General features: G+C 44.6%; 1 long non-coding RNA gene across 2 annotated transcripts; it reads left to right on the forward strand.

Annotated features, from left to right (window-relative positions):
* Nucleotides 1-4,156: 4,156 nt before the first annotated feature.
* On the forward strand, nucleotides 4,157-8,133 carry LOC119088221. Of its 2 annotated transcripts, none has more exons than XR_005091843.1 (3): nucleotides 4,157-6,780; nucleotides 6,967-7,092; nucleotides 7,195-8,133. It is a non-coding gene; the product is annotated as an uncharacterized LOC119088221 (long non-coding RNA). The 2 variants fall into 2 exon arrangements; XR_005091842.1 differs by having other exon boundaries at nucleotides 6,978-7,092.
* The last annotated feature ends 226 nt before the right edge of the window (nucleotides 8,134-8,359 follow it).

Genomic DNA, 8,359 nt, shown 5'->3' on the forward strand with positions numbered 1-8,359 from the left:
TTATTATGTTTTTAAATTTTTTATGTGTATGATTATTTATCTGTTTGTGTGTGCCTGTGCCTAAGGAGACCATAAGAAGGCACTTGGAACTAGAGTTACAGTTATGTGTGAGCAGCCATGTGGATTCTGGGAATGGAATGCAGTCCTTCGTGAGAACAGCACGTGCTTAAACCACTGAACCATCTTTCGAGCTCCTCTCTCCATTTCTCAATGGTCTATAAAATAGCGTCCATTTCATCATGGGACCCAGTGCTAGTCTTGAGTGTCTGCTATCACTGCGTTTGGTTTTGCAATGTATTTCATTAAGGAAATATTTACTGAATGCCTGTGACATTGGCCATGTGGTGCTAGGTGCCATAAATGGATAGGTGCAGTCTCAAACTTCCAGAGAGGGATAAATACAATAGAGAAAAAAAGGTGGAATACATTATGAATACATTGTAAAACAGTTCAACACCGATGCCCCAGACACAATTCCTGTTCTCAAGACAAAGATAGAGAAAAAAAAATTAAAATGGTGGATGAAATGCCATGAACTCCTCTCAGTTCTAGAGGAAATGAGTTACTGTTCCAAAATGCCAATGAGGACTTGCTGACTATCATGTTAGACATCCACAGAGCAAGTGGGAAGCGGGCGACTCCTACTTGTAAGTAGTTCAAGTGGCAGAGTTAACTAGTGAGGGGCCGGAGATGGGTCTAGACTGACTTGGGAGATTTTGAGCTCCGTAGTGAGAGCTTGCTCCTTATTTCACACGCAGTGAGGTAATAGCCCAGGGCATTAGGCAGGGTTAGGCCAGGTAATACTTGCATGTTAGAAAGATCACTCTTGCTGAAGGTGCAGAGTGGATTCATCCTACCTCCTTTTCCTTCCCGCTCCCCAGCAATGAAACCAATTACATCAATTCAGTTAGAAGAGGAGGAGGAAGTGGAGGAGGAGGAGGAGGAAAAAGAAGATGATGATGATGAAGAAGGGGGTAATGCTGTTTCTTAATTTCTCCAAGTTAACTGCATATTTATTATGATCATGCAAAAACTGTCAAAACTGTTGACTTTGGTAACCTATGGCCCCTGCCCAGTCGTAGTAACTACAATCATTTTTAAATGAAGTCCTGTCAAGTTACTTGACTAAAAAACAGATTAATAAACCTACTGTACAGAGAACAACAGATCAATAAAATCACCACCCCAATTATATGACGAAGTCAAAAAAATCAAAGCATTCAGTTGCCCTCCCGAGCTTCTGAGGTGCTGGAGAATTTTCATCTGAGATTTATCAAAGGTTCCGGAGAGTCAAAGAATGGTTCAAATGAAACTCGATTGATTTTGTGTTTCCGCTGGAGATTTCTACAGGTCATAGCCTGTCAGGTAAAAAAGAAATCATATATATATATTTTTAAACCAGAGCTTCCTTTTATAGAGCAGAAGTGAAAAGGCCCCACTCAGGGGGGCTGGACTGATAAATGCTGGTCACGTGTCTGTTTAAACAGATGCAAATGAAAGTGCCGAAAGGCTCAAGTTCAAAGAGGGACTCAGCACCTGAGAAATGTCCCTTTATGACATTCCGCTTCTTCGGAAAAGTAGTTGGTTAGAAGTGTTTCTTCCCACAGGCTGGCCAGGCAGACGGCTCTGTGCGGTTCTCTCATAGTCCACTGGGCTACCGGCCTTTCTTCTTTAGGCCCATTAGGAGAGAAAGGTTGCTCCTCTGGAAGGTTCCATGTCACCCCGAGTGCTGGCATCTTCTCCTTGTGTCATTTCTCACAAGGAAGTCAAATGGGTTTTTTTCTAAACATCTTATCTTCGGTGCTTTTCTGGATGTGTGGAAGGGTGGGATCGTCCTGCAGGAAACCATTTAAAGAATGTAGATAATACGGATCTGTGTTGAGTCACCCTGTCAGAGAGCAATGTGCAGTGAGCATCCTTGTAAGTTATTTATCATACCCTGAGGCTTCATGGAATACAGCCTCCTTGATGAAGAGATAAAAAGGAAAGACATAAAAGCAAGGTTTAAAAAGAAAAGATTCATTAAAAGTGAATCTACCTTTTGGCTTTAACCTCTTGGAGTTTTAAAAATTATTATTTATTGGTATTACTGAAATTTTTCATCACAGAAATTTACTTTGTAGAACATCTTTCTGGAAGATCAAGAGTCCGGCGACGACGACGAGGGAGAGAACGGAGTTACAAAGAAACAGAAGTGTAGACTGATGGAGAAAACCAGAAGGATCTGGAGGTAAGAAGAGGGAAGGGAATGAGAGAGGGAGGAGAGAGATGGAGGCAGAGAGAGAGTCTGGAGAAATTGACTTCGCTAGAACACAGTCCTGGGAAATGCAGTTAAAGAGACCACTTCCCAGAAAATAGATACAATCGCACTGGAAAAGCAGCAGCTTCACTCTGTTGAAGTCAGTGGGAGGAGCTTGGTCCAGGTGGCCAGAGAGGACTCTTGAACAGTCACAGAGGACTGAACTAGCCCCCAGGACCAATGGAGTCTAAATGGAATAAATCACAGCTCTTCCCTTAAAGTGAAGGCATGGGGTTTTTGGGGGTATCCACCAGAGAAGTTAAGCCAATAGAAAGTCTTTATTAGGCAGCCAGTGACTACATTGGGTGCTCAGGATCCCAGTGTAGCACTGAGCCTTTCTCAGGGTGTGCTTTAAAAACATGTTCTGGGTTGACATACTTCAGTTAATAAGAACAGTTAGCCAGAAGCAGAACTACAGAAGCCAGAAATCAAGGTTAGTACATTCAGAGACTTTCCCAGAACTACGGACTTTGATGGATTAGGTCTTTGTTTTCATTTTGGCAGATGGTGCTGTCTACATGCCGAAGTTTTAATGCTTAAATGGCACTTCCATCATGGAGTCAGTTGTGCTAAGATCTGGGGCTTTGCTACAAGGTAAAGGTTTCTAAGGTGCTTTGCTGTTCTAGAAGGCTGTCTCTTAGGGTCAGTGGGGGGGGGCAAGAAAGAGTGAGGAGGAAGGGAGGGGATACTTTATTACATGATGAAATTTAGTTCAAACCCAGGCTGTTTGCCTTCTCTTCCCATTGCTCTCCTAGACAGCACTTTGCTAAGTAAACAGCCCTTAGAAAGTATGACTGATTTTCAGGGCAATATTAGGCCTTTTCTAAAGAAAACAATACAATAAATCAGGCTTTTACTTTCTTTTTTTTTTTTTTTTTTTTTTTTTTTAAGACAGGGTTTTTGTTAGCTTTGTGCTTTCTGAATCACTTGTAGTCAGCTGCCTCGACTCACAGAGATCCGCCTGGCTCTGCCTTCCAAGTGCTGGGATTAAAGGCGTGCGCCACCACCGCCCGGCAACTATCTTTTTAAGGACTTATTTAGTTTATGTTATGTACGCGAGTATTCAGCTTGCATTTATCTATATGTATCCTATGCATGCCTGGTGCCTGCAGAAACCAGAAGAGGTTGTAAGCTGCCATGTGAGTGCCTGGAACCAAATATGGGCCTTCTTGAATAGCAGTAAAGATTCTTAATTGCTAAAAACAATCTCTCTAGCTCCAAATCAAGGCTTTTAAAGCCACCATTTAACCATTTGAAAGGACTGATGTGTGAACTATGTAAGTAACAAGTTGAATTGTTTGTTCATATAAAAGGAAGGAAGGGAGGGGGAGGGAAGGAGGAAGGGAGGGGGGGGGGAGGGAGGAAGGAAGGAGAGAGACTCAAGTCTGTAATCTCAACAAATGGAAGGTTAAGGCAGGAGAATTTCCAAGAGTTTTAGTCTAGTCTGAGTGACACTGTGAAACCCTGTCTCAAAACAAACAAAAAGATGAACAAGAAGACTATATTAGACATAGGCTGATTCCTCTTTGCCGATTTTCTTATTGCAATCGTTCCCAGCCTCTCCAGTGAGACTTTATATCTACCAGCTGACCAATAGCAAGCTTTCTCACTTTTTAGGGATGGAATCCAAGGTCCTGTGCAGGATACTAAAACACTTTACAACTGAACTGAACCCCCAGTCAAGTCCACTGCTTTCTTCTTATTTTATTTTTTTTATATCTACCAATTTTAGTTCTTTTTATTTTTTAATAACTCATTTTATGTACATTGGTGTTTTGCCTACATGAAAGTTTGTGTGAGGGTGTCAGACCCCCTGGAACTGGAGTTACAGACAGTTGTGAGCTGACATGTGGTTGCTGGGAATTGAACCCAGGTCCTCTGGAAGGGCAGCCAGTGCTCTGAACCACTGAGCCATCTCTCCAGCCCCCTGCTTTCTTTAGAGTCCCTCTAGGTAGAACAGTACAGCATTGCTTTCCTGTGCTTTTAACTCCAGCACCGATGGTCTGTTTTTTTAATTGCTATGACTTTAATGCTATGTGTGAGTATATTCCTATTCCTTTGAACTGCATGTAGCATCCTGAGGCAGACAGGTCACAGTGTCTACAGCCATTCTCCTGGGATTTATAATTAGGTGGCTTCCCCTTGGTTGGTTGTTTCATGATACTGTAAACAAATACTCCATTTTTATATCGGCCTCCGTGCGCCTATATAAGCATTTCTTTCTCTAAGAGATAATTCCTTCTAGCCTTTGGGTCTCCAGGTCACACAAAAGCAGTTTGAATTTAGCTCTAAGCCTAAGAGAATCTAGTAAGTTGTCTCAAAGTTGAAGAGCCAGGGAGAATTACGCTTTAATCTTTGAAAAACATCAGTCCATTTCCCAGCTACATAGGATGACTATGACCTCTCCGTTATACATGGAATCCAGAAAATGATGACAGCATTTAAATAATTCTCTGTTTTGTAGTTTGTAGGTTAGATATACACTTCAGGTATAAAATGGAATCATTTTATATTTGAAATTTTTTTGTACTATATAATTTTTGTATATGATAATCTATGTAAACCAAGACTTCTAGAATAACACACAGAGACATTCCGTAAGAATATTGTCTTCTCTCTTACTGAGTGCTTAATGCATGAGAGGAGAGGGGAGAGACAAAAGGGGTAATGTCCAAATTAAGCAGCCAATCAGCTCCCACGGTCACTTCTGACATGCAGTGTCTACACTGGCAGCTTCAGGATCAATCCACTTGCAAATCCTTTGAGCAGCTGTTTGCAGGCCACCAACTAATGAAGCTCTTTGAGGGCTCCGTTATTAATGGGATGGGGCCCGAGCGGGGTAAAGGAAGAAAGAGTGGACTGAAGGAGAGAGCTGGAAGAGCCGCCTCCCTTTCCCTCGCCACTTGTGGAAATCCATTTCGGCTCAACTGGGACCAATTGTGAGTCTTGGCCTTGGGCAAAATTCCTATTTGCAGTCAATAAATTAATGGGTGACACCTTGAAAAGCGTTGGCTAACCGAATCAATGTCTGATGTGGCATTCTATCCTCAGGCCAAATTCCCAGTGAGCTTCTTAGGTTGGAGCTGATTGAAGCGATGGAAGGACCCTTGAACTCTGTTTTATTTTAACTCTGTTTTGAAAGGCAATATTCAGGCAGGAGAGAGGCCCCTGCCCTCTCGTGTTCCTGTTCTCGCTTCCCCTTCTCCTCTAACAGGCCGAGGACTGACTGACATTAACCGATCTCCTTTGGACAGAGCTTGACAATGTATGGAGCTCTTTGTCTGCTGACGGTAGTTTCGTGTTTCCTCTGAAAAGCTTGTCCAGAAATCCAGGGGTGACTCTTTCCACACAGTAGCTAGCTCCTCTTCAAACCTCTGGACAGCAGGAAGCCGAGAGGGGCGCTCTGTTGGTTCAGCTGGGTTTTACAGCTGAAGATAACATGAACCGCAAATCTACCAGGGCTCATGTTTTCTCGGAGGGGGGAGGAAAATTCAGGGAGCAAAATCAAGAGAAGTCGAGGTCTAATGTTTCATAACTGTGTGCTCTTTTCCAGGTTTTATTCCTGTAATAGTCTCTGTGTGTGGCCAGGCCCTTCGCAACACAGAGCTATTGAAGAAAAGGGAGAGGAAGGAGGGGAAGGGAGGGAGGGTGGAGGAATGGATAAAAAAAAAAAAAAATGAGCCTATGGGGTACGGTAGGAGGGAGAGAACTGCTTTCAAGTCCTGACCGTGACCTTAACTGGATGTAGCCAGGCCTCTGGGGGAATTAAGCTGGCCATTTGATTTTGAAAATAGAATAGGGGACCAGTACGCACAGAGAATTGATAGCGAAGCCAGAAGAGGGAAGTGACCCACTTAGTGTCTCCTCTGGAAAAAGTGGGTTCTTGAGGCAACAGAAGGGGTTGGGTGGGGAGCTCCCCTTTCCCTGACAGTGTGCACCGGGGTGGGGGTGGGGCCGCTAGGGGAGCAAATCTGATGGGAAAGGTAGTAGATAGCATTACAGTATTATCTTTGTATGTGTTTTGGAGGATTAAAAAAATAGAGGGAAATTTTCATTTTGATTTGGGGGCGGGGGGGGGGCACGGCGTTTGTGTATCCACATTATATATGCAGCCCTGTTCCCACCGCAGACTGAACTTGCTGCTGGAGAGAAGACTACTTTGTTTTCGGGTCGTCCAAGCAATTTCCTGCCTTGGAGCAAGACCCAGTGCAGCTACTGAGCCCTGACAATATCCCCAGGCCTCTGAGCAGCCTAATTTTAATGAAGGAGCACCGCTCTTTGTGAAGGAGCACCGCTCTTTGTGAAGGAGCATCCCTCTTTGAGGGACTCAGAAAAACACAAATGGCCAAATCTTATCTCTTTCTTCCCGAATACACCTTTCTCTCCAGTGAGAGGCCACAGCTGAGGGATCTGAATGGAACTACAGAAGATGACCGTCATCTTGATCTCTGGGAAGCCAGACATCATCCCAACAGCACATGGTAATGATGACATGCTGTAGCCCTGGGAAGAGGCCGTTAAAATGGGGCCAGCTATCGGTTCTGAGTTAGGTTAGGGATGCCAAGACAGAGCACGTGCTGGCCAGGGCAGGGAAAGGGAGGAGAGGAGGACTTCCGGTGGAAGGGAGGGATCCACAGTGGCATTTGACAGTGCTCCTTCACTGATAGGTATTTCTTAGGCACACAGTACTGGAGCTGAGGAGATCTCGGATGTTATGAAATACAGTCCCTTCATTTACTAGTTGGCTAGGGTGAAGGGCGTATTCAAGCTGAGTCTGGGCTCTTGCTCTCCAGGTGGGTGTCTTCCTTTGCTCTAAGTTGGGCACTTTGCCAAGCAGCTTAAAAATTCTTGGTCTGTGTCTGAATGTAACTTCAGTTCAAATGATTGTTTTCCAGAGTAAGGATTTCAGAAAACGAGTTAGCGCTGAGGTGACCCAAGCCGACGCTCTCTCCCAAGGCTATCTCTCCCCTGAGCCCTTCAGAGCCTGGAGATGGACTAAATGGCCCCAGGGACTGGGGCAGCTTCACCAGCATCGGGAGCTGGTGGCACTGGGGCTTGGGGTGTGGAATGTGGTAGCGTTTGTCTAGCATGCATGAAGGCTTGGGGATGCATGCCTGGACTCAGCACTCTGGAGGGGAAGGCAGGAGGACCGAAGTTCAAGGTCATTCTCAGTGACATAGAGAGTTTGAGACCAGGTGCTACCAACACTGTGCCTCAAAGGATGTAAGAAAGGAAAACTCAAATATCAGACCAAGTCTAGTGGCTGCGCTAGCAACCTTTCTAAAGTCCCGAGCGGAGCCTTTTGTGACGCCAGGGCCGGGAAACCCCTTGTCTCACAAGTTCAAATGGGCGTGTTGGTTTCTGACATGCTGTCACATTTGTGTGACACATTTGTGCTTCTGTCATGTGCGTCGGGCTAGGGACATACTCCAGGATCTGACTTTCTGTGTGAAATGGCATTCAGTGTTCAGTATTTTTACGGAGTCTGTTTCCACACACACACTCAGTCCACAAAGCTGGAAATGGTCTAAGTTAAAAAGGCTTCACTACTCCTAACCTAGGGAGCATGGCGGGGGGATGGTAGATGTTTCCCCGAGTGGCTTTAGCCGTCTTCCCAATCCCACTTCCCAATCCCAAGACAACATCCTGCTACTTATCGCCAGCCGGGAAAAGCTCGATGTTCAACATGCAAAGTAGTGTCTACCGTGCTCCACCCTCCAGTCAAAAACTTCCGTTTAGAGAGCAGTGGGAGAGAAAAATTTTTTAAGGAAAAAAACAAAAAACTCCTATGAACATCAAGACTGAGAATATAAGCTCTCTTTTATCTTTTAAAAGATTGTTCAGAATTTTTTCTTTTAAATTTATGTGTGTGCGTATTTTTCTGGTGTGCGTGTCTACGTGCTACCCGTATGTCTAGTGCACTCTGAAGCCAGAAAAGGACATTGGCTCCCCTGGAACTAGATCCTTAGAAGGTTGTGAACTGCCATGTGGATGCTGGGGATTGAACCAGGGCCTCTGAAGAGCAGCCAGTGCTCTTAGCCACTGAGCCATCTCTTCAGC

This window comes from Peromyscus leucopus, chromosome 6 (genome assembly GCF_004664715.2).
Source record: "Peromyscus leucopus breed LL Stock chromosome 6, UCI_PerLeu_2.1, whole genome shotgun sequence".
Taxonomy (NCBI): Eukaryota; Metazoa; Chordata; class Mammalia; order Rodentia; family Cricetidae; genus Peromyscus; species Peromyscus leucopus.